A 27,648-nucleotide genomic window follows, 5' to 3' on the forward strand; every position below is an offset into this window, starting at 1 on the left:
AAGAATTAGAACTAATAAATGGAAATTATAGAAAGACGTATTTCTACTGAGTTAAAAAGAAAAGCAAACTTTGAAATGTTTCAAAATGTAAGAGGCTGTCTAGGCAAGTGACTAGTTCACTAGAATATTCACAACACAGATTAATTGCTTGATAAAAGGGGTAGAATAACAGGCTGGTCACAAGGGATCTTTGATATGTAAGCTTACTTCTGATCTTATAATTCTATTGTTTTATATATTCAAAACTATCAGAAATAAGCTAGTAACACCAAAGTTCATATATCAATCTGACCTTAGAAGGTATATATTACAAGCTTCATTGCTAAAGGTTATTATACAAACATGGTCATTTTTTCTAAAAATAATCTCTCTCATAAGACAAGCTATGGCCAAACTTCATAAATCCCCTGAAATAGGTTTAAAAGTGATAACCTCAATAGGAATTATATACTGGAGGGCAGACGTTGATTGAAAGGAAATATGTTGGCTTTTGATACATTGTGTTTAATAGTGGTTCCACTGCTGAGGAATATTCATTGTCCTGCAGCTAGCCAATTTTACATTGCAGTGACATGAACAAAAACTATTTTTTCAATACCTTTTTATTGTAGAAGAGTGTGTTTGTTTCCTTAATCATAATTTAGAAAGTGACATTCAAGGACAGGCATGTTTGGGAAATCAGAGCATGACAAATTGCATTACATCTTCAAATCAGGCTTTGGAGTTAAAAGAACAGGTAAGCAGGTGCCTTTATGCAACTTGCATTTAAGAACTAATTTCTTTGGTGAAGCATTATTTAGGATGTGTATAATTTACTATTAGTATGCCAAACTACCCAAATTGTGTTAAGATAAAAGTCTATGTACCTATGACAAAAAATGTACCATCAAAAATCAAATTATTTCTTTTTTTAATATTTTACTGACATAACACTGTATATCTGTATATATGGAAATATATGAATGACTAGATGAATTTATGTCTTTTCATCTGAATATCTGCATACTGGGCTCAACACTTCTTTATACAGAATTGAAGCATCTTCATCCATCCATCCATCCATCCATCATAAATTCAGCCATAAGTAAGGAAAATGCCTTAGCCAAGAATGTGTGGTTGGATTGGAAATATAGTTTATGAATTTAAGAATGTTAAGTGTATATGTATGTGTGTGTGTATCAGAGACTGAAGTTTTAAAAAAAAGATGAAAAAGAAGTAAATCTAATCCAAATATAGAATAGTAACTTGTAATAGTAGTAATGGTGAAGGTTTCATGAGAGAGGGTAACCATATAGTAGAATCACCATCAAGAAGTTGACTATTCTTCACCACATAGGAGCCATATCAGAGACTCAGTTTCTGCTAAGTTGAGCACTCAGCAATGGTGATAGCCAAATTGGAAATGCTTGCTATTTTAACAGGGCATAATTCCAAGGCCTTATTTTTCATTAGGCCTTTGAACAAGTACCAGTTTTACAAAACAAAGAATATAGATCATCTCTGCAGAATGGACCATCTTGTTCACTTGATTTGAGACTCTTTATAGAGGTGATGTTTTTTGGTAAATATTCACGTGGGATATCAAAATTTCCAATTCTGAGTTTATTCCAAAGTGCCCTTCCCTATAACCCTGTCAAAATTTCTTCCCCCAAAGTATTAATTCCAAGACCTTTATAATCTGGCATAAGAATGTCCATTCCCTATATAAGAATATAAGCTTTGATGTCTGTTTGCTTCAGAGTTTATGAAATACTGGTCTCATATATATCACTTAACTGAAATGCTGAACAGAACATTTAAACTTTTCAGTGGATAGATACAAGAACAATTAGTTCAAGATAGACATTTTGTCATACACGGACACCTTGGGGTGCTTGTTCACTTGTGCAGGAGTGCTCAGGCATTTGATCTTCACCAGAGTCCTCTAGAATAAGGGGAGTTTTCTCAAAATGAATCTATTGAAGAAGGTACAGCATTTCCTGAAATCACAGAAGACTCCTCAGTAAATCTCCTGTTTCCCATGGATTCCAAGCAGCATATGGATCTGCTAGAATGGGCAGACACTGACTCTAGGAATAAAATAAGTTCCTTTATTTTGAATAGGTTGACAAGAATGCCCTAGAACACTGAAAGTTTATTTGTATTACAAGTGCCCTTTGCTATTCCTACGTTATTTGTCTTTCAACTCCCATTAGGCTTGTCTAATCAAGACATAATGATTAAGGCTAACATTTATTCTCTCTTACTATGTGGCAGGTACTCTTTTAAAAGGTCTAAGCACTTTCAATATATGAACTCACTGGAACTCCAAAATAACTCTATGCGATAACTACTATTATTAACCACATATTATGGATAAGAAAAATGAAATACAAAGATGTGTCCCCAGTCAGATAACTAGAAATTAGTAGAGCTCAATTTAGACCCATTTATATTTCTCTCACATTCATAATTACTCCTTTCTCTTTTAAAACTTTCTTTCCCTTTATTACCTTTTCCCTTTCTTCCCTCCACTAGTCCACTACATGGGACTTGCCAACATATTTTTTTTGGAAACATGATAGCTTAACTTTGTCTTAGAATACACTTTAAAGCAACTTATATAGACCTCCCTTTTCATTACTTACAGAAAGCTAATGACTTAAGAGTGTATTTTGTAGCCTGAGTTATTATCCTTCTCTCTGCTACCTTCATTTTAGTTTAAATATGAAAGATTCACTATGAAGAGTAAGCAAATTAATCCTAAGGGCATTGTTAAAATATAAAACCAAACAAACATATGTGCACCAATGAATTTTTGCCCAATAAAAAAAAAATATATATATATATATATATTCACTTTCTTAATGTCCTGGGAAGATTGTGATATAATCACCAAATATCACTGGGAAAAATTTGGGGATGTTAAGAAAACGTCATTCTGGGAAAGCTCCCAGAATGTAACCTTAAGGCATACCCTGGTGATAGATCCTTATTTATCACTAGCATGTTCTTGAAATTCTCTCACTTCCTCCTGTCCACCATCAGGTATCCTCAGCTCTATTCCCTATGAATGTCACACAATAAAAAAACCAAGTCGTATTTTTCAGTGAGCACTACAAACCATTCCCCATTTCTTCACCTTTCTCTAAGTTAAACTGTTGGCTTCCTGAACAGAGTGACCTTTCCCCAAGTGGTTTGTTAAGAAAATTCCTGTGACGGATCAGGGATTAGTGCTAGTGACAAGCTGACAATAACATACTCCTTGTCCAGGAGTGTCATGTTTTGTACCTGAGTGAGTCATAATAAATTGAAAATCTTCTGCCTTCCCCCCATCATGTGCCAAATGTTCTGGTAGGCATAATCACTCATTCACCCATTGCTTACGCAGTGATATGTAATTAAAATGGCATCATACAAATAAGACGAGAAAGTGTGAATTCCCATCAGATAATAACAACTTGCAAAATATTGCACAGCACATCTTATTTCATTTGTTTTAAATTTTAATCAAGCATGATAAAGTAAATGTTTACAAAAGAACTAAGCTATCCATGTTAAAATATGAATATCAACACATCTTTATAAGTGCATACATATCATATTTATATTCATTCAGCATTCAAACAGAAAACATTAATTGAACATTTACTGAGCACTAAGCACAACATACATCCTATGGCCCTAAAAACATCAGTAATGATTATCCTTGGGTAAGATGGTGGAAAAGTAGGGTGACCCTAAGCTTGACTCCTCCCTTGAACAGAGCTAGATAAATATCAAAACATTCTAAACACCCAAGAAATAGATTGGAAGTCTTAGAGAACAAAACTGCGTGTCTACAAACTAGAAAAATGACCATGAAAGAAATAGCAATTTTTAATTTTATTTTGTTTTATATACTTTTAATTTTTTTTCTTTTCTTTTTCCTTTCTTTCTGTCTTTGTTCTATCAAGCTTCTCATAACAATCAGACCAAAACACACTTAGGATCTAGTTTCCTTTATGTATTTAATTTTATTTTTTAATTTTATTTTTAATTTTTTAGTTTGTTTTATTTTGCTTCTTTTTTCTTCCGAACTGACAAGACCAAGGAATTACCCCCAAAACAAAGACCAGGAAAAAATGATGGCCAGAGATTTAATCAATACAGATATAAGTAAGATGTATGAACTACAATTTAAAACAATTATAGGGTGGGCGCCTGGGTGGCTCAGTTGGTTAAGCGACTGCCTTCGGCTCAGGTCATGATCCTGGAGTCCCGAGATCGAGTCCCACATCGGGCTCCCTCCTCGGCGGGGAGTCTGCTTCTCCTTCTGACCCTCTTCCCTCTCGTGCTATCTCTCATTCTCTCTCTCTCAAATAAATAAATAAAATCTTTAAAAAATAAAAAAATAAAAAATAAAAGAATTATAGGGTGCCTGGGTGGCTCAGATGGTTGAGTGTCTGCCTTCAGCTCAGGTCATAGTCCCAGGGTCCTGGGATCGAGTCCCATGTCGGGCTCCCTGCTCTTTGGGAACCTGCTTCTCCCTCTGCCTCTCTCTCTCTCTCTCTGTCTTTCATGAATAAATAAATAAAATCTTTAAAAAATAAATAAATAAAACAATAATAACAGGGCACCTGGGTGGCTCAGTCAGTTAGGCATCCAACTCTTGATTTTGGCTCAGGTCATGATCACAGGGTCATGAGATAGAGCCCCACACTGAGCTCTACGCTGGGCATGGAGCATGCTTAAGATTCTCTTCTCCCTCTCCTCGCCCTCCTCACAAAAAATAATAATAATAATTAATTAAATAAAACAATTATAAGGATACTAACTGGGCATGAAAAAGATAGAAGACACTAGAGAATCCCTTGCTGCAGTGGTAAAAGAACTAAAATCTAGTCAGGCCAAAATTAAAAATGCTATAACTGGGATGCAAACATGAATTGATGTCATAAAAACTAGGATGGATGAGGTAAAGGAACAAATCAGTGATACAGAAGATAAAATTATGGAAAATAATGAAGCTGAAAAGAAGAGGGGAAACAAAGCCCACTATCACCAAGGCATATCATAGTCAAATTCACAAAATACACAGACAAGGAAAGAATCCTGAAAGCAGCAAGGGGGAAAACATGTCCTTAACCTACAAGGGAAAACAGATAAGGTTTGTAACAGATCTGTCCACAGAGACCTGGCAGGCCAGAAAAGAGTGGCACTATATATTCAATGTGCTGAATGGTAAAAATATACAGCCAAGAATACTTTTCCCAGCAAGGTTGTCATTCAGAATAGAAGGAGAGATAAGACTTTTCCAGACAAACAAAACTAAGGAGTTTGTGACCACTAAACCATCCTGCAAGAAATATTAAGGGGGAACTCTTTGAGAAGGGGGGGGAAAGAAACAAAGACAAGAATGGACCAGAGAACATCACCAGAAATGCTAATTCTACAGGTAACACAGTGACACTAAATTCATATCTTTCAATAATCACTCTGAATGTAAATGGACTAAATGTGCCAATCAGAAGACATAGGGTATCAGAATGGATAAAAAAAACATGATCTATCAATATCCTGCCTACAAGATATTCATTTTAGACACACCTACATATTGAAAATGAGGGAGTGGAGAACCATCCATCATAATAATGGACATCAATAGAAAGTCAGAGTAGCCATACTTATATCAGAAAAACTAGATTTTAAAACAAAGGCTATAACGAGATGAAGAAGGGCATTATATCATAATTAAGGGGTCTATCCATCAAGATCTAAAATTGTAAATATTTATGCCTCCAACTTGGGAGCAACAGAATATATAAATCAATTAATAATAAACATTAAGAAACTCTTGGATAATAATATAATAATAGTAGGGGACTTTAACACCCCACTTACAGCAATGGACAGATCACCTAAGCAGAAAATCAATAAGGTGGGGCACCTGGGTGGCTCAGTTGGTTAAGTGACTGCCTTTGGCTCAGGTCATGATCTCAGGGTCCTGGGATCGAGCCCTGCATCAGGCTCCCTGCTGGGCAGGAAGCCTGCTTCTCCCTTTCCCACTCCCCCTGCTTGTATTCCCTCTCTCACTGTCTCTTTCTCTGTCAAATAAATAAATAAAATCTTTCAAAAAAAAAAGAAAATCAATAAGGAAACAATAGCTTTGAATTACACACTGGACCAGAAGGACTTAACAGATATATTCAGAGGATTTCATCTAAAGCAGAAGAATACACATTCTTTTCAGTGCACATGGAACATTCTCCAGAACAGATCACATACTGTGTGACAAATCAGCCCTCAACATATAGAAAAAGATCTAGATCATACCATGCATGTTTTTAGAGCACAACACTATGTAACTAGAAGTCAACCACAAGGAAAAATCTGGAAAGACCACAAATACATGGAGATTAAGGAACATCCTACTAAAGAATGAATGGGTTAACCAAGAAATTAAAGAAGAAATTTAAAAAGTACATGGAAGCATATTTTATGTGAAAAGAGACTCAAAAAAAAAAAAGTACATGGAAGCAAATGAAAATGAAAACACAACATTCTAAAATCCTTGGAATACAGCAAGGGCAGTCCTAAAGGGAAGTATACTGCAATACAGGCCTACCTCAAGAAGCATGAAAAGTCTCAAATACACAACCTAACCCTACACCTAAAGGAGTTAGAAAAGGACCGGCAAATAGCCTGAAGCCAGCAGAAGAAGGGAAATGGTAAAAAGCAGAAATAAATGATATAGAAACAAACAGTAGAACAGATCAATGAAACTAAGAGCTGATTCTTTCAAAGAATTAATAAAATTGATAAAGCCCTAGCCAGGATTATCAAAAAGAAAAAAGACCCAAATGGATAAAATCACGAATGAAAGAGAAGATTTCACAACCAACACCACAGAAATACAATTATAAGAGAATACTATGAAAAATTATATGCCAACAAACTGGGCAATCTGGAATAAATGGACAAATTCTGAGAAACTTACAAACTACCAAAACTGAAACAGGAAGAAATAGAAAGTTTGAACAGACCCATAACCAGCAAAGAAGTTGAACCAGTAATCAAAAATCTCCCAGCAAACAAAAGTCCTGGGCCAGATGGCTTCCCAGCGGAATTCTACCAGACATTTAAAGAGTTAATACCTATTCTTCTCAAACTGTTCCAAAAAATAGAAATGGAAAGAAAACTTCCGAACTCATTCTATGAAGCCAGCATTACCTTGATTCCAAAACCAAAGACCCCACTAAAGAGAATTACAGGCCAATATTCCTGATGAATAGAGGATGAAAAAATTCTCAATAAAATACTAGCAAATTGAATTCAACAGTACGTTAAAAGAATTATTCACCAAAATCAAGTGGGATTTATTCATGGGCTGCAGGGTGTTGTTCAATATTCACAAATCAATCAACGTGATATACCACATTATTAAAAGAAAGGTAAGAACCATATGATCTTGACAATAATGCAGAAAAAAAAATTTGACAAAATACAGCATCCATTCTTGATAAAAACTCTCAACAAAGTAGGGATAGATGGAACATACCTCAACATCATAAAAGCTATATAGGAAAGACCCACAGCTAATATCCCCAATGAGGAAAAATTGAGAGCCTTTCCCTGATGGTCAGGAACAAGACAAGAATGTCCACTCTCACCATTACTACTTAACATTAGTACTGGAAGTCTTAGCCTTAGCAATCAGACAACAAAAAGAAATAAAAGGCATTCAAACAGGCAAGGAAGAAGTCAAACTTTCACTATTTGCAGAAGACATGATACTGTGTAGAAAACTCAAAAGAATGCACGCTATAACTAATACAAGAATTCAGCAAAGTTACAGAAATAAGATCAATGTGCAGAAATCTGCTGCATTTCTATATACCAATAAGGAAGCAGCAAAAAAAAAAAAAAAAAAATCAAGGAATTGCAATTGCATGAAAAACAATAAGATAGGAATAAACCTAACTAAAGAGGTAAAGGATCTGTACCCTGAAAAGTATAGAACACTTATGAAAGAAATTGAAGAGGACACAATGAAATGGAAAAGCATTCCATGCTCATGGATTGAAAGAATAAACATTGTTAAAATATCTATACTACCCAAGGCAATCTACACATTTAATGCAATCCCTATCAAAATGCCACCAGCATGGGGTGCCTGGGTGGCTCAGTCAGCTAAATGTCCAACTTTTGATTTTGGTTCAGGTCGTGATCTCAGAGTCGTGAGATCAAGCCCTGTGTCTGGCTCCACATTTAGTGCAGAGTCTTCTTGAGATTCTCTCTCTCCCTCTCCCCCTCTGTCCCTCTTCCTTGTGCTCTCTCAAATAAATAAATAAATATAATCTTAAAAAAAATACCACCAGTATTTTTCACAGAGCTAGAACAAATGATCTTAACATTTCTGTGCAACCAGCAAAGACCCCGAATAGCAAAAGCAATCCTGAAAAAGAAAAACAAAACTGGAGGCACCACGATTCTGGATTTCAAGCTCTATTACAAAGCTGTAATCATCAAGACAGTACAGTACTGGCACCAAGAAAAGACACACAGATCAATGGAACAGAATAGAGAGCCCAGAAATGGACCCACAACTATATGGTCAACTAATCCTTGACAAAGCAAGAAAGAATATCCAATGGAAAAAAAACAGTCTCTTCAACAAATGGTGTTGGGAAAACTGGGCAGCAACATGCAGAAGAATGAAACTGGACAATTTTCTTACACCATACACAAAAATAAATTTAAAATGGATGAAAGACCTAAATATGAGATAGGAAACCACAAAACCCTAGAGGACAACACAGGCAGAAACCTCTTTGACCTCAGTTGCAACAACTTCTTAGTAGACACATCTCCAGAGGCAAGGGAAACAAAAGCAAAAATGAACTATTGGGACTTCATCAAGATAAAAAGCTTCTGCACAGGGAAGGAAACAATCAACACAACTAAAAGGCAGCCTACGAAATGGGAGCAGATATTTGCAAATGACATATCTGACAAAGGGTTAATATATACAATCTATAAAGAACTTATCAAACTCACCACCCAAAAACCAAATAATCCAGTTAAGAAATGGGCAAAAGACATGAATAGACATCTTTCCAAAGAAGATATCCAGATGGCTAACAGACACATGAAAATATGCTCAATATTACTATCATCAGGGAAATACATATCAAAACTACTTGAGATATCGCCTCACACCTGTCAGAATGGCTAAAATTAACACAAGAAGCAACAGCTGTTGGTGAGGATGCAGAGATAGGGGAACACTCTTGCACCGTCGGTGGGAATACAAGCTGGTACAGCCACTCTGGAGAACAGTATGGAGGTTTCTCAAAAAGTTAAAAAATAGAACTACTCTATAATCCAGCAATTGCACTACAAGATATTTACCCAGAGGATACAAAAATACAGATTCGAAGGGGTACATGCACCCTGATGTTTATGGCAGCATTGTCAACAATAGCCAAACTATGGAGAGCCCCCAAATGCCCATTGACTGACGAAAGGATAAAGAAAATGTGGTGTGTATATATATATATATATATATATATATATATATATATATATATATCCACTGTGTGTGTGTGTGTGTGTGTGTGTGTATAATGTGGTGTATATATATATATATATACACACACAGTGGATATTACTCAACCAACAAAAGTAATGAAATCCTGCCATTTGCAGTGATGTGGATGGAGGTTGATTGTATTTTGCTAAGTGAGATAAGGCAATCAGAGAAAGACAATAGATCTCACTCACTGGTGAGATCAGACCAGAGAAAGACCAGAGAAATACCATACGATCTCATTCACATGTGGACTTTAAGAAAGAAAACATAAACATATGGGAAGGAGGGGAAGGAGAGAGGGAAACAAGGCATAAGAGACTCTTAATGATAGAGAACAAACTTGAGGGTTGATAGAGGGAGGTGGGTGGGCGATGGGCTAGATGGGTGATGGGTACTAAAGAGAGCACCTGTTGTGATGAGCACTGAATGTTGCATATAAGTGATGAGTCACTGAATTCTACTCCAAAAACCAATATTGCACTGTATGTTAACTAAAATTTAAATTTAAAAAAATACAAATGTATGGAATTGTTGAATCACTATGTTGTACACCTGAAACTAATATAACATTGGATATCAACTAGACTTCAATAATAATTTTTTTTAAAAAATAAAGAAAAAATAATGATTATCTTTAGATGGTGAGCTTTCAGGTGATTTTTAAATATATATTTCCTCCAAGTTTTTATGATTATTGTCTTTTTACAAATATTGAAAATCACTAATTTTTAAAGCTACAAATTTTGATATATGTAAATAAATGCATAAGGAGTCTCCATTTTCACATAGCTTATTACCTGTAGAAAACTCCAAAGGTAGCAAAACCAGGTTAATAATTATTAGCTAGTTTATTTTTTAATGTTTGCCAAAAAATGACACTACTGTGCATGTCCCTAAATAATAATGCTGTGAAAATAGGTTTCAAGTAGGGCTAAAATTCTGCCTTTTAAAAAAACTGGCAAACTGGGAAAATGACTGATTGAGAACTCTGACTTTTATTCTCACTGGATTTCTAGTCCCTTTTAACTGAGTGAAACTTGACCTTTGATTTACTCATGTCCAGTAAAAACTCAGGTATAGTGTACCTGTTGAGCAAAGAGGATAAGAAGCAATTTCCCAATTGCTTGAAAGGGGCCAATGGGGCATAAAAATCCCTATGAAAACAGTAAAGGGAAATTTGTAAAGAATCTGATGGTGTGTTCAACACTGTGAGGTGGTATCATTGGCACAGGAAGAATCTTGCTGGGACCTAAAGGCAAAGGAATCTTTCCAAACTGTAAGAAGTGTTACTGTGTTTTTGGTTTTGTGCAGCTATTTCAGTGAGGTAAATTTTTATTCTTTCTCAGTTTAAGTGAACATACATCTTTGGTTGTGAATGTTTGCTAACTTTCCATCCATTACATCATTATTCCATTAGGACAACAGCCTCCATGAAATGGAACTTATATATATATATATATATATATATTTTTTTTATGTTAGCCACGTAGAATCAAAAATCAAAACATTTTTTAATTATCTAATCTATTATTTACTATCTAATCTACTATTATATGATTTAATCTACTATCATCTAATCCACTATTATACTATTTCTATTATAAAAATATATATTTTTTTAAAGATTTATTTATTTCGGAAAGAGAGAGAGAGAATGAGAGAGTGAGCAGGGGGGAGGGGCAGAGAGAGAGTGAGAATCCCAAAGCAGACTCTCTGCTGAGTGAGGAGCCCAAGATGGAGCTCGATCCTGGGGTCTCAAGATCACAACCCCAGCAGAAATCAAGAGGGGGCCACTCAGCCAACTAGCCACCCAGGAGCCCCTTTATCCATATATTTATCTGTGTAGTGTATAATTACTGATTGTCTCCTCAGAAGCATCCCTACATTGAACTTTTGATAACCTTCATTTCCATTTTTGCAAGTTAAATTTATGCCGAATTCTGCAGGGGCATGTGTAGTTTAGGCTAAGCCAATTGAGCATTCCATTCCTCTAGCCATCATGACTGGTTCAATGGTAAGTATGACTCCTGATCCTGTCCACTTAAAATGAAATTCATGACATTACGTGAGGATACTGGGGAAAAATTTCCCTATCATTCCTAAAAATAAATAATGAGGAGTCAAGTAGACTAGGAACTTCTGGAAGACCTTTAGAAACACATAGAGAGTTCATCTTGGTATAAAGCAGAGTACAGTGACCCTTAAACAACATGGTAGTTAGGGAAGCCAACTCCCACCTCGTCAATGTCAAAAATCCCCAAACACCTTTGACTCCCCAGAACTTAACTATTAATAGCCTAGTGTTGACCAAAAGCCTTATCCATAACATAGTCGATTAACATGTATTTGGTATTTATATGTATTATATACTGTACTTTAACAATAAAGAGAGTGAAAAGAAAATACTAAGAAAATAAGAGAAAATAAATTTACAGTACTGTACTTACCAAAAAATCTGCGTGTAAGTGGACCCATGCAGTTCAAACCCAATTGTTCAAGGGTTAACTGTAATTGAGAATTAAAAAAAAAAAAATGGGTTCCATGTTAAATAATTAAATCATTAAATTTTCTTTGAAAACAAAAGCATCTACATTTTATACAAATAATCTCATATAAGACTCTTAAAAATTACAAATATCCTATCACCTTCATATAAAATAAAAATGTAAATCTAAATTAGTACTACATGGAATTTCTTGAATCAAAGCCCAATATCATTCAGTAAGGTGTGCTTACCAAGTGCATGTGTATTCCAACCTTGTTTATGTTTAACTTGATTATCGAATATTTATTTCTTTTGATACATGGAAAGACATTCAATAAGCTATAAGGATATATTGTTGTCCTATTTCTCACTTGTTTCATCTCAATTTTGGGGATAGCACAATTATCTTTATATGACATTAGGAACTCTAATTTGGAAGAAAGTTCATACACTGGTGTATATCCCCTGGCCATAAAAATACAGGTCAGAATGTCATCTCCTTTCTATAGCTTCTCCTCACCTTCCACAACTGGCTAAAGAAATGACTCCAAATAGCTCTCTGTAGCATTTGATGGGTACCTGATGCAGTATATTCCATTTATTTGTCTAGATGCCTATCTCTTCTTCCGAAATGCAGACTTTTTGATAGCAAGGATTATGTCTTATCTATCTCAATATTTTCATTTACTAATTTCCAATTAGTAACTATCATTACTAACATAACATTAGTAATAATGTTCCTGACATATAATAGTTACTCAATAAATATTTGTTAAATTGTGTTAAGAGTAGATCAATACAGTGAAGACTGCTTTATCTGTTTTGGTTTGATTTATACAGTGAAGAAATTACCATGGCAATTCTTCTCTTTCATGTTGTAAGCGTAGCCTTTATGTTGTACAAACACAGCCTGAACTTAAATTTGTTTTGATCATTCAGGGGAAAAAAAAAAAAAAAAACATCTGTGACAGGCTAAAGAAGGCAAGTCCTCTATCTTTTTAAGACAGTCTATATTTACATACATTTTAACCAATAAGATTTAGCATTTGTACATCTGAAGGGGATGTTATAACAAATTCATTTTTGTAGGTTCCTTGTTGGTTTCTTTCAGGCACTATATCGTGCAAACAAATAAATAGAAAAAACATTATTTTTATTTCATTCTAAAGCTCACTATGGAGGCACCTGGGTGGCTCAATTGGTTAAGTGTCTGCCTTCGGCTCAGGTCATGATCCCAGGGTCCTGGGATTGAGCCCGGCATTGGGCTCCCTGCTCAGCAGGGGGTCTGCTTGTTCCTTTCCCTCTGCCCCTCCCCCAGCTGGTGCTTGTGGGCTCTCTCTCTCTTTCACAAATAAAATCTTTAAAAAAAAAATAAAGCTCACTAGAAATATAAGAACAAAGATGTTCAGAAATACACTCCACTTGGCTATGCTCAACAGTAGAGCACTGTGTACATAGTACACAGCATCATTTAAGAATTCAACTATTGCAGCTTTTTTGGCCTGGTAACAATTCTAAACTTGAAAATAACAGTGTAATATATAAAATATTCATGTTTTTCTTTTTAGACTGTTTAAATCTACAGGAACAAATCATTTAGCCGTCAAGCGAGAAGGTAAAGATATATAAATAGTTTCGCTCCCATGTCTTTCACAATCCTGATGTGACTTTCTCCAAACAAGCACCTTAGATTCATTGATTATTTCAGTGATGAAAATCAAGACAGCAATCCTTTTTCCTTTGTATCTCAAGAAATACAATAATGATTAATATTTATTGGAAGACATATGTAGAGAAAATTAGTGATCCAAAAACACAAATGTGGTAGCTAGATCCTAAAAAGCAACCACTTTTTAAATCACACCTCCTGGTATCCAGACTTTCACACTGCATAGGAGCTGTCTCTGTGTATCAACAGAATGAGGGTGAAAAGTGACAAGGTGGGGCTTGCAAGGTTATCAGAAGCCTTGAGGCTTCTGCTTTGGTCTCTTTTGGATACTCTCTTAGGAAAAAGGTACCTGTGGAAGTCCTACTTCCCTGACATGGCTCCAAGCCAGCTATGTGGAGAGAATGTGTAGAGAACGAGATGCCGGGTCAGCCTCAGCTGTTAGAGCCTTCCCAGCCAGGGACCCGGACACGTGAGTAAAGAAGCGTTTGGACATTTCACCCCAGCAGACTGATGTGTAGATGAATGAAGGAACTTGTCTGACAGAACCCAAGACTACAGAGATGCTCAGCTATCTTCAGCAATTTAAACCACAGCACTTGATCCCCTAGTCTTTACGGATCAGAGATAATACTGCTCTTGCTGAGCTCTGCCCAATTTTCTGACTTCCAGAACTGTGAGTACAATAAAGTTGTTGCTGTTTCATACCACTATGCTTTGGAGGGTTTGTTAGGCAGAAATAGAAAAGTGGAAAAAATCAATGAGGGAAAAGAAGAGATAGGCATGAATAATAAATTTTGATAAAGATATTAGTTTAGTGCCAGTAATTATTTTCCAAAATAACATTCACCAGTTACTTCCTTCTAGTGGTCTAGAAGGGAAGCTAACTTTTCAGAAGTATGACACATATGCTGGATCTACTGACCTACCTCTACAGGAAATGAGGCTTCTAGGACACCTGAGATATAACAGATGGCCTGCCAGATCCAATTGAGGCTTGTTTTTGCTTCCACAACAGGACTAGCGACCCCTGAAACTCAGCTTGTTGCAACAAGATTTGGTTTCATGTGTTTGACAGTGTCTAAGGGATTTCTATATCCTCTTATTCTAGAAAACAAAGCAATTAATTGAGAAGACATAAAGATGACTTGATAAAACACATAAAGTGTGAAATAATACATATATGAACATTACAAACATCTGAGTGTTTCCAAATCCTTCACATTTTAACATTAAAATATGGTGGTAATAGCTAGTCCATATCACCTATACTATGGGAAATACTGTACTCCATACTTTCCTAATAAAAAAAAAGGAAAAACCTGAATAGCCCTTTTATTGACCTCTTTATTTTCTCTGTAACAAATTATGTTTGAACTATTCAAAATGTCAGAGTAATCCCTATGTATGTAAACACCCCCTTCCCTATGTATGTGTTCAGTGATTATGTCAATAAATTATGTCATTCTGATACCTGATTAAAAATAAACATTTCATAGATCTTCTAGATTTTTCCAACATCTGGTAGTATATGAAGAACATTTTCCATGACTGACAAGATATTTTAAATACTTTCTATATTTAAGCACCCTTGCACCTAGATTAGAGTGACTTGGAGAATACATCTGGGGTTTATAATTGAAGATAGAATACACAGATAACTCTTAAGTACCTATTATTTATTTACCAAGCACTGTGCCAGGAACTGAGAATACAGCTACAAGCAAAACAATGCTTTTGTCCTAATGGAGTTTAGAGCCCAGGGTAGGATTCAGTTATTACCTATAACACATGAAAAAAGTGCTACAAAGAAGAAAGAAAAAAACAAAGAGCTTTGTAATATGGGTGTCAGTAAAGACTTCTTATAGAAATGACCTTTCATCTGAGGTGTGATGGAAAAGAAAGCATGTTCTAACCAGAGCAGGTAGCAAAGTGACTCATGTTCTGGGTCAGAAAAGAGTATGTGGAAGGCCAGTAAATGGGAGAGTGCACAGGATACTCAAGCAACTCAAGGAGACACAGGCTGACGGACTGAGGACATAGTGGTATGGGACAGGCCTGTAGAAATAGACAGACCAGATCTTACATGACTGGTAGAACCTATTAAGGATTTAATTATTGTTTTATAAAAAATGTGAGGCATCGGAGGATTTTAATCAGAGAAATGACAAGATTTGGATTAAAAATGCAATGTTATTGGCTGTGTTGTAGAAAATTGTGAATGAATAAATAATTTAGAAGGCTACTAAAATAGCCCATGTGATAAATGATGGTAGCTTCTAACATGTGTTGTATAGAGGATATGGAAATGAATACACTCCAAGTGTTTACAAGAGGAAGAATTATCTGCATTTTGAACTGAATTAAATAGGACAAGTGGGAAAGAAAGGTGTTAAAAGGGTTTGAGCTTGAGCAACCGTAAATATGAAGGTGGCTCTCAGCGGAGGTAAAGAACTCTGGAGGAAGACCAGGTTTTCTTGTGGGAATATTTGATATACTGCCATCTTATATTTGTGGTGCCTTTGGGCACCATTAGGGATATAAAATCATCAATTGAATATGTAAACAAAACTCAGAGGTGTGTCCAGAGCTGGGCATAAATATTTGGGAGTTACTATATTGGTGATTGAAGTTATGGTAAAAAGAAGAGCACCTAGGAGGAGAATATAGAATGAGAAGAGAAAGGAACTTTGAATAACCTGAAATTCAAAGGCTAGATAAAAGAGCATAAGCCAGCAAAGAGACCGGCAAAGTGTGGCCAGAGATTTTGGAACAAACCCTGGAGAATGACATGGAATCCAAAAGAAGAATTTCAAGAAAGAGTGTCAAATGCTGCTTGAGAGGTTAAATATGCATTGGCTGCAGTTACAGGGAAGTTATTGGTTACCTTAGTAAGAGGCCTGTTAGGGAGGATGAGGAGTGGCGGTAATGTGAGATATAGATTAGAGTGACTTGGAGAATACATCTGGGGTTTATAATTGAAGATAGAATACCCAGATAACTCTTAAGAAATCTAGAAGTGGAAAGAAAGCAATAAATAGAGGAACAGTAAAAGGAAATGTGGTATTGAGGAGGTTGTGGGCATGTGTATGTATGTGTAGAATGTGTATTTTTTTTTTTTTTTTAAGATGAGAAGAGCTGAGCATGCTTGAATACCTTCCCCCCAAGGGGACAATCTGGCCAAATTGCTCCAGTAATGCAATAAAGGCATTGCAAGAAGGAAGGAAGGAAAGAAAGAAAGAAAGAGAAAGAAAGAAAGAAAGGAAGGAAGGAAGGAAGGAAGGAAGGAAGGAAGGAAGGAAGGAAAGAAAGAAAGAAAGAAAGAAAGAAAGGAAGGAAGGAAGGAAGGAAAGAAAGGAAAGAAAGAAAGAAAGAAGAAAGAAAGAAAGAAAGAAGAAAGAAAGAAAGAAAGAAAGAAAGAAAGAAAGAAAGAAAGAAAAAAGAAAGAAGAAAAAAAAGAAAGAAAGAAAGAAAGAAAGAAAGACAAGGACTTAGTAGGAAGGGATATGCTGAAATAGAAAAAAAAAAAAAAAAAGAGAAGTAATTCTAGAGTAAGGACCCAGAAAAGCACAGGAACCAAAAACAGGTGTAAACAAATGTCTAGCAGAGCATGATCACATCAACCAGTTTATAAGTATTTTCAGATAGGGTGTATTTCCATTCTTCTGTCCCTATCTTCCAAACTCCGTAGCATTAAATCAGAACACTAACATATTTAAATTGCTATGAGTAAATTCACATCTCCATTGTCATAGGAACAAATTTAGTCCACAAATAATACAAATAAACATGTTCAATTGTAAATTTTTTCATAAATGATTTAATGATTCGATATTTAATATAAATGTATTGTAGTTGAACAACAAGTAAAATTTTTGGAAAATTCCTATTGATTTCTAGAAGTTTGTATTTCTCATTAAATCACACCTGATTAATAATTTATTTTTATTAAAAAATATTTTAAATCCAAGTTACTGCAAATCCATAGGAACATAATGCTGGTTTCCTTGTTACTTGAATTAAAATGAGTTGTATTTTTCTTTTACTTCTTAGTTCTACAAAGAAGACATTAAAATTGCTTTTTAGACAGCAACAAAAAGGAGAGAACTATAGCTACGTGAAACATCATAAGAATCTCAAAAACATGTGAGCAAAAAAAGCCAGTTACAAAAGAGCTCTACATTTTGATGTGTTGGTTACATAGCATATGCATTTTTATTATCAAGCTATATACTTAAGATCTTTGCATTTTATTGCATGTAAATTAGGTCAATACAATTGCACTTAAGTATTTCCATTAGAATTCAATAACAAAAGGAATTTTCTATTTTTAATTAATGCTGTTTTTGTCCTATTACTTTCCAAAAGAGATCAGTCTCCCTTCAGAATTGGGCTTATTTGGGGAGGGGGGGGCATCCATTCTTCCCCAGCCTGTATTATCTGTGGTCACATTTCTATGATAGGCATTAAGCCATTTCAGAGTCCCCATGTTTATCTGAGAATCAAGCAGGGGACACTCTGTTCTGTCAAGAACAAACAAATACCTCAGTCTTGTTTCCTCTCCCTCAGCCTCCACACTTAACCACCATTCCTGACCATCTGGCAGCTTAGGAACCACTGTGTCCCTTCAAGAAGAGTCTGACTATTGGAGGAGGTCAACAAGAAGATGTGACCATCAGTTGACCCACAAGCCGGACTTGGGCAAATGGGGGCTCCCCATCCCCTCCTGTGTCCTTGGAATGTGTAGTCCACTTGCCTTCCCTGCTCCCAGAAGCTGCACCCAGGATATAGCCTTGAGATAGAAATGTGGTGTTGAGGCTAGGCAGACCGGGTACATAACTGAACCCAGTTCAGGCCTCTATATAACTTCTAAGATTCTGGAGGGTGGGTGCAGAGATTTACTCTTATTGTGGCTGCCCAAGACAAGCCTCATATGTAAGTTCCCTTGCTTATTAAAACTGCCGCCTACCAATCTGGAGTGGTCTGACTTTCTCAGGTCTCTTCCCAGATGATATCCAGGAAGCCCCCGAGACTGTGAACTAACAATGACTCTACACTAAGGTGGTTTATCTGGAAGGAAGTAAAAGAGGAGTACCCTCCTTTTGCCACATTTCCCAGTCATGTAGCAGGCTCAACTCTTCAGTTCCCTATTATGGCTGAGATTTCTTCACTGTGTACTTACTGCCCTAAGAGCCTAGTGATCAGCCTTCCCTTGCCAGATCCAATCATCCTGAACAGGAGAGCTCTGAGTATATTAATAATTGTCCATATCTTCAGCCATCAATTCCTACCCAAGGATACCCCTCATCACAGTTTGATGATTCTGTGGGAACAGTTGTTGCTTTGGGAAAAACTACAATCCCCTAAAAGCAGAGTTGTATACTCCACCATGCATCCAAATAGGACAAGTGCATCAGAGCTGAAGAGTCTAAGTGCAGGACAATTTCTTTTATCTAGATATAACTACCTACATACTAACTGGTGTTGAACTTTACAGAATAGCAAATTCTTTCTTAGCTCCTTCTTCAGCAAGAGGTGATGATTAAAACTAAGCATCTTCCTACTTTCCCAACTCTTTCACCTCTTCATCTCAGACACACACACACATAATCCATACAAAGGAAATAAAAGAAGTCTCCAACACATAGCTGTGGCACAGCCATTGATAATATTCCACATTATTGGATGAGAAAACTGGATTCTTAATCGAAAATATAAGTGCTTATGATTTCACTGTTTATTCAGTAATGATGGGTGGTTTTATTGGCTTCAAGAGTGTAAACAAGGCCCCTTATAACACACTTTCCCCTGAGCATTTCCACCCCCTTTCAAAAGACTTTCTCCAAATACAAAATTCAAGGATCCATTCCATGAAGAGACAAAAGTTTCTTCAAGTCTTTAAACCATAGTTCTTATCAGTGCCTGCCTTTAAATATTTTTTTAAATTCTTAGGGAGAATTTGAGATAGTTCATTCTGTTGCCAGAACAAAAAAATCATGCTAGCATGTCTTTCACAACCATTTCAAAAACCACAAAATACGAAAACTTTATTTGAACTTTATTTGAATGTATTAGTGAGTATATCTAGGTCCATCTATATCCTACAAAATGGTACCAATAGAAGATTCATTTAGTATGTGAATGCCCTAATAATGAGATTTTGAAGGAAAAATGAAGTTAATAATAAAAAAAAAAAATCAATGAAAAAGGGGAAAAGGGAACTGGTAAAAAAAAGAAGAATGAAAAAGTAGAGACTAAGAACAAAAGGTGAAAAGTGTAGGAAGATGACCATGACTGAAACATATTTAAATTTGTATCACTCTTTACAATAACTTCATAGAGCATCTTCATACTCTTGTGGTTTTCAGTAAGAAGTTCTAAATCTACCTTGTAGATTTTGCTTTCCTCTATTTTAGTTAACAAAATAAGCAACAGAACATGTCATTTTTAAAAATGAACATACTTTTCTCAGATTTAGTCTTCATAAATTAATTACATGCTCCATAGTGTTTTCACAGCACAACATCTAGGAAAAAGACTATATTTCCACAGCTACAACTTCATAGCCCTTATTTCTCATTGTTGTTATCTGCAACAATGTAAAGAGATCTAACTTCCTTCCTGGACAAAGGAATGAAGAGAAAGATAATAATAAGCATATTGATAACAATAAGAACTTAATAACTAACATGTTGTCACATATTGAGTCAAGCTCTTTATAAACCTTACCTTTCAAGAGCTTATCAATAATACTGTCAGGTTGACATTACAGTTGAGGAAACTGAGACTCACAGAGGTTAAGAAACTTGATCAAAACTCTAGACGGTATCAGAGTCCAGTCTGTCTTATGGTCGAGTCAGCACACCTTCCACTACACCATCTGAGATTTTTCAAGAGATTCTCAACCATGCCTTTCCTAACCCATCAGGGGATACCCACACCATGCCTTACTTTTCATTCTGCCTCTTCTACAAATCCTACTTATCATTTATCCTGAAAATCTAAAAAGCCCTTAGGTTTGTTCATTCTATTAGCTCCTGCCTAAAGCTAGGGTGATTTTGAAAACAGTCATGAACATGGCTCTGACTCTGTTTGTGCATAATAACCCTGCATTATATTGACAGTGAACTCTTTCTTTCCATTTATTATGGGCCACAAAATCATGTCTAAATTGCTAGTCACATTATTGATAAGACTCTTCTCATTGCAAACATTACCTAAATACATTCCCAATGGACTATGTTCTTGCTGGATACACAGTTTCTTTTTTTTTTTTTTTTAAGATTTTATTTATTTATTTTGAGAGAGAGAGAATGAGAGATAGAGAGCACGAGAGGGAAGAGGGTCAGAGGGAGAAGCAGACTCCCCCGCCGAGCAGGGAGCCCGATGTGGGACTCGATCCCGGGACTCCAGGATCATGACCTGAGCTGAAGGCAGCCGCTCAACCAACTGAGCCACCCAGGCGCCCAATACACAGTTTCTTTAATGTGTGGGACTCCTGAGGTAGAACTAGACAGTCTTCTGCATGACAGAAAATTGTGGTCTTATGAAGCCAGTTTCTACAAGGCTACACAGACAGACATATAAAGACAGACAGCAGGACTGAGGATGTCAAAAGTCATTCCTGAGGGAAAAAAAAATCCTCTCTGATTCATATATCTGCTTGGCCAAATTTCTATTCAAAAATCAAAGAAATGAATTGGGAGCTCTTGGAAGAAAGCCTTTGAATGCTGTTCAGCCAATTCCCCAAGATAATAGCAGGCACTGTATCATGTTTGTTTGGTCCTTAACACACAAAACCACAAAGCTTGTTTTTATTTTTATTTTTTTATAGAAAAGATGGTTAAATGAAAAGTTACTGCCTTGTTTTGCTGAAAAGGGAAAAGGGATACAGGTTTTTATATGAACTGAAAGCTATTTCAAAATATAGAATAGTCCAAGTATAATAGGAAGGAAATGAACAAAGGGCTTAAACTTCTATCTCTTTTTGTTTTGACACATCCACAATTGAACATGTCATTCAGTATATCTTACAATGATGAAACAGAAGAATACAGTAGTAATGAACAGTGCTTAACACTGTCTGTTTCATTTTCTGAGACAGAAATGTCCTGTAGAATGAGTTTAAAGAAATGAAATTTTATAAAAAGGAGATAGAAGGGAAATATTGGGCAGAAACTGTGACCCTTCTAAGTTTCTGAAGCTGTAAAGCAGAGAGAAAAAAAGAAAAAAATAAATAAATCTATGAAAACGTAATGGCATGCAACCTGTTTAGAAAGAAAAAGATATTTGAACAAGAACTGTATTAGCAATTACTGGAATCCTGATCTTGTAACAAGATTTAGAAATGAAAGAAAAAGATAAAAACTAATAAATAAGGAAGGAAACTAAAGGAAGGAGAAAGAAAAAATAAGTTGCAGAAAACATGAGAAAAAGTTTAGACATCTTTTAAAGAAAATAAGTTTTTTAGGGTGCCTGAGTGGCTCAGTTTAAGTGACTGCCTTCAGCTCAGGTCATGATCCTGGAGTCCCAGGATCGAGTCCCACATCGCATCGGGCTCCCTGCTCAGCAGAGAGTCTGCTCTCCTTCTGACCCTCCCCCCCTCATGTGCTCTCTCTCTCTCTCTCTCATTCTCTCTCTCTCAAATAAATAAATAAAATCTTTTTTAAAAATAAAGAAAATAAGTTTTTTAAAGAAAAAAATTGTGCACATGGTGAAATATAGGGATAACACATCATCATTAGTTGCCTAAAGGTATATCACCTAACATTAAAAAAGAAATTTGGACAACTTCACTAACCCCACAGATAATTCCTAATTATGCCAAAAACAAAAACAAAAACAAAACACCAACACCAAAAAAGCAGCAATTGTTCCTGTAAACATTCATGTTAACTGTACTCCTAAATGAATCCATAAAAATTTTAATACAGTAAATTTACACTTTATATTTAATGGAGTCGGGGCTTTCAAATTTCTTCTCATGAACCATTTGAATACTTACTAAGTAAATTATTCAACTGATATAGACTGCTAAGAATTAAGACATTTTAGATCTGGAAACAGATCTAAAACTCTAGACGGTATCAGAGTCCAGTCTGTCTTATGGTCGAGTCAGCACACTTTCCACTTAGAAACAAGCTTGGAGTTCATATAGTCATAAAATCACACAAAATTAAAATTGAAAAAAGAGATCATCTCATGTATACGCCCATATGGGAATGGATTTCTCCATATACTTTTTCCGTTAGATAATCATTAAACCTAAGTCTCAACTACTCACTTATTTTCAGATCCTTCATTTTACAGGATACCACCCAAGGAAGATTAATATTTTGTTTCAGTTTCAAAAGAGTGCTGTGATATATATATAAAATTCTTAGAATCAAATAGATTTTGAAGATGTTGAACTTTAAACAGCATTAGAGATGCTAATCCACTGCAAGGCATTGTAGGACTTTATTTTACTAATTTACATTATTGTTCCTCAAGAGAGAATACAGTGTGACGGTTTCTAAAAACCATCAAATATTTGTTTTTGTTTTGATGAAGTTGGGAGTAGAGAGTGAGATAGGACTTGCGGGGTAGAATTTTGAGACTAGTTTTCCTCCGAATATATTTTGAGAATATTGATCTAAGTGGCTTTTCCAAACACATATTATGTGTAACCTAAATCTCAAAATTCTCGGGTATTAGTTTTAAGCCCATGTGTTTTTGTGCTTGCATTAGACATGAAAATTAGCTTTCGATCATTTTCTACATAAAAGATTTTCAAATTTCTTTGAGTTCAATGAACTTCCTTCTATGACCCTGTGGATGGTTAAGCCACGCATGTCCATTTGATGAAAATAAAAGAGGGGACTGGAGGATTGCTTATGTGTTCCTCAGTCTCAAATGATCTGCCTACACCTATCTGGACCTGACTGATCAGAGGTTGATTTGAATGCACTGGAAAGTAGAATTTGTACCCAGAAAGCTTGAGTTTTATGTGTCATCCATGCCTCTGTATTCTAACTGACAAAGGTTTCTCTGAGGAAATTAAAGTTCTGTTAGGAGAGACCTGAGTAAACTGTCAAAATAGGAGTTAATAGGTATCAAGAAAAAAGCATAAGGAACTACACATAGCATAAGGAAGGTAGAATCTAGAAACTGGAAAGGAACCGAAGAAAATATCAGGCAGAAAATTAAATTCTGCCTAGACCAATACGGTAACCCGATGCTGCTCCATTAATGATAATTCTGCTCTTCTAGATCCTGCTGAAGTGTTCTGTAGTATTCAGTGTTCAGTTTGAGGGCTCCAAAATTTGACACAGGACTATATTAGGGTTTTTATTTAACATAATTTTTTTTTTCATTTTTTCACAGGCATGTGTCATTTTGGCATTGTGAAAAAAAAATCTTCTAAAATGCCGAAAGATACTTAAGAACAAAATCTATGCAATATGAGAAAACTACAATAGGCCACTTACATGACTCCATATAATCAGAAAAAAACTTCATTAAATTTTCATGATCCTATTCCCTAATAAATTATCTGCTGCCCTTTCTCTTTAACAACGGCCATAATAGAAGTCACAGAAGAGAACAACTTCCTCAAAAACAAACGACAGAAACCCCACTTCAGCCACTGTTTAGCAATGTGACTTGGTGACCAAAGACAAGTATTAAGTCAAAGATCAGAAGTCTTAATATAAGAAAATGTGGCAGTAAACATATCATGGTAAAACATTTTTTTAGGCGCCCCATGATTAAACAGTTTATGTCAGCTGATATAATTATGAAAAGTGGCATCCTTCCCCATGTAGAAAAATCTCAATAAAAATTTCCTAAGAAGAAGTTTATTTGATTTGTATTACTCTCATTCTATTACAAAGCCCAACGGTATCACCTAGTGCCAATAATGTCAACTACTGGTCATTCCCTGTTTAGGATCATTATTGCCAAAGGAATAAAAATGTCACTGAATGATGTTTATTCAATAACTCAAAATATCAAAAACAATTTGTCTAATTCATATAGTGCTTGACTCTTCCACATATACCTTCCCTAATTTTCCTTTAATTCAACATTCACTAATTAAACACATGTTCTCACCGAGGCCCAGCCCTCAGTCTCCACAACCTACCCATGCTTCAAAGCTACTCTAAGAGCTCTGAGTGAAAGAAAAATGCTGCTCTAATTTCACTTAAAATGAGAACAGCTAACCTGTGATAACAGCCAGAGCAAATCGTGCGTTGACAAGAAGTACTTTACTTCAAGATTTAATTTTGACCTCAAAAGCGTATCATTGCCAAGTGTCTAAAAAAGGACTCACTCCAGGTGTCAGTAAACTGACTTCATAAGCCACATGGTGACATTCAAGTACTTGGCTAAATGTAGAACCTACATGTCCCCCCCATGCTTTATTGAGAAATAATTGGTATACGTCCCTGTTTAAGTTTAAAGAGTATAGCGTGATGGTTTGATTTACATATATTGTGAAATGATTACCACTATAGGTTCAGCTAACACCCATCTTCTCATACAGATACAGTAAAAAGAAAGAAGAAAAATGGAAAAAAAAAAATTCTCCTTGTGATGAGAACTCAGGATTTAATCTCTTAACAACTTTCCTGTATGTCATACAGTAGTGCTGGCTAAGTCAGTTGTGTTGTACACGACATCCCTAGTACTGACTTATCTTATAACCAGAGGTTTGTACCTTTTGACCACCTTCCTCCAATTCCACCACCCCCACATGCTCTCTCTGGTAATCACAGATGTCTTTTTCTATGAGGTTTGTTTTTTTTTTTCTTTTTAAAGATGCCACATATAAGTGAGATCATACAGTATTTATCTTTCTCTGAGTTATTTCACTGAACGTAAATGCATTCAAGTTCCCTTTGTTATAAATGGTAGGATTTCCTCATTTTTTATGGTTGAATAATACTCCATTATATATATATACACACACACACACACACATAAGTATATATATACACACACATATATACTTCTGTATCTATCCGTCTCTCAGTGGACACTGAGGCTGTTTCCATGTCTTGGCTATAATAAATAATGTTGCGGTGAACCTGAGAGTGCAGATATCTTTTCAAGTTAATGTTTTCATGTCCTTTGAATATATTCCCAGAAGCGGAATTGTTGGATCACGTGCTAGCTCTATTTTTAATTTTTTGAGGATCCTTTATACTGTTTGCTATAGTAGCTGTACCAATTTACATTCTCACCAGCTGTACTTAAGTGTTCCCTTTTCTCCATATCCATGCCACCACTTACCTCTTGTCTTTTTTTATGACGGCCATTCTAACAGGTGTGAGGTGATAGCTCATTGTGGTTTCAATTTGCATTTCCTGAATGACTAGTGATGCTGGCCTTTCATATATCTTCTCTGGACAAATGCCTACTCAGGTCCTTTGCCCATTTGTTAATTGGGTTGCTTTTTGCTATTGAATTGTATGAATTCTTTACATATTTTAGATCTTAACCCCTTATCAGATATTTGGTTTGCAAATATTTTTTTCCCATTCTGTAGGTTGTTTTTTTACTTTGTTGATGTTTATTTTGCTGTGCAGAGATTTCTTCGTTTGATGCAGTCCCACTTGTTTTATTTTGTTACTGATGCTTTAGGTGTCATATTCAAAAAATCATTGCCGAGACTCATGTCAAGGAGCTTTGTTTCTGTTTTCTTCATGGTTTCAGGTTTTACGTTTAAGTCTTTAATCCAGTTCAACTTAATTTTTGTTACTGGTGTGAGATATGGATCCAGTTTAATTCCTTTGCATGTGAATATCTAATTATCCCACAACCATTTATTGAAGAGATGGGCTTTTCTCCACTGAGTATTCTTGGCTCTCTTGTCAAATATTAGTTGACCATATATGTTTGAGTTTATTCTGGGCCCTTGATTTTGCCCTATTGTTTTGTCTATTGTTATGGTTAGCTTCCCTGGTTAGACAGACTAAAGGCTATATTCAGCAATGACTAGGGCAACAAATTAGATTTCCTGCCCAGGTGCAGTGGAAGAAGCTTTAAAGCTGGTAAAGCTCTTTGTGTGGCGCCTGGGTGGCTCGGTCGTTAAGCGTCTGCCTTCGGCTCAGGTCATGATTTCAGGGTCCAGGAAGCCTGCTTCTCTCCCTCTCCCATTCCCCCTACTTATGTTCCCTCTCTCCTTGTGTCTCTCTCTGTCAAATAAATAAATAAAATCTTAAAAAAGAAAAAAATCTCTTTGTTTGTTATCTCAACTCAAGCCAACCTGCATCTCAAGTTCCCTGGCTGAGCCAGGGCCACTGGCTTCGTTTTACCAACTACTGATGCTGTTTTCCCTTCACTAGATTGGAGGACGGGTGGATTGCACAGCTTCCAGGAGTTGTCACCCCATCTCTTCTGGTCAGATGGGACTGGAAGATACTCTCCACAGTAAGAAGGGCTATGTCTCAGCTCTCTTGCCTGGGCAAGAGGGGAGGGGCCACTCTAGGCTACACTCATTTTCCCAAACAGACTCTCTGATTGGGAGGGGCTGGGAGCTACCTTCAGCCTTGGCTATGAATTAAGGCCCCTGATTGTGATAGCATGGGGAGTCTCCATGCCCAGCACTGACTTAGCTCTAGCAGTGATTAATTTTGCCTGAGTGCCCCAGGGCCACACAGCTTCCAGGAGTTGTGGCCAGCCCTTCTGCTCAGAAGGGGCCAGAAGACCCTCTCCATAACAGGGGGACTGTGATTCTTCTCCTTGTGTGGGTGTGAGCAAAACAGGCTTGAGGGTAGGCAAAGTTTCTCTTTTGAGTATCTGAATCAGGCACATGTACACCCCACCAAGTTCCATGCTCAGAGTGCATCCCCAACCCTGTTCTCCAGATGAGCAAAACCACTGGCTGGGATTACTCCTGAGCACTGCAGATGAGAACTCAGTCTACTAGATCTGTGTGCTGGTTGTTCTGAGCTCCTC

General features: G+C 36.2%; 1 long non-coding RNA gene across 2 annotated transcripts in view; it reads left to right on the top strand.

The window, feature by feature from the left end:
- LOC113918571 overlaps positions 1 to 27,648 on the top strand; it is a 92,819-nt gene that overhangs the window by 2,226 nt on the left and 62,945 nt on the right. Inside the window, exons 3-4 of one of the 2 annotated variants that reach the window (XR_003518614.2) lie at positions 17,758 to 17,850; positions 18,274 to 18,594. The exons of the other annotated variant lie outside the window; for it this stretch is intronic. This is a non-coding gene — a long non-coding RNA (uncharacterized LOC113918571). Of the gene's footprint in view, positions 1 to 17,757; positions 17,851 to 18,273; positions 18,595 to 27,648 lie in introns of those variants that run through there. 2 annotated transcript variants of the gene reach the window in all.

Source organism: Zalophus californianus, chromosome 1 (genome assembly GCF_009762305.2).
Source record: "Zalophus californianus isolate mZalCal1 chromosome 1, mZalCal1.pri.v2, whole genome shotgun sequence".
Taxonomy (NCBI): domain Eukaryota; kingdom Metazoa; phylum Chordata; class Mammalia; order Carnivora; family Otariidae; genus Zalophus; species Zalophus californianus.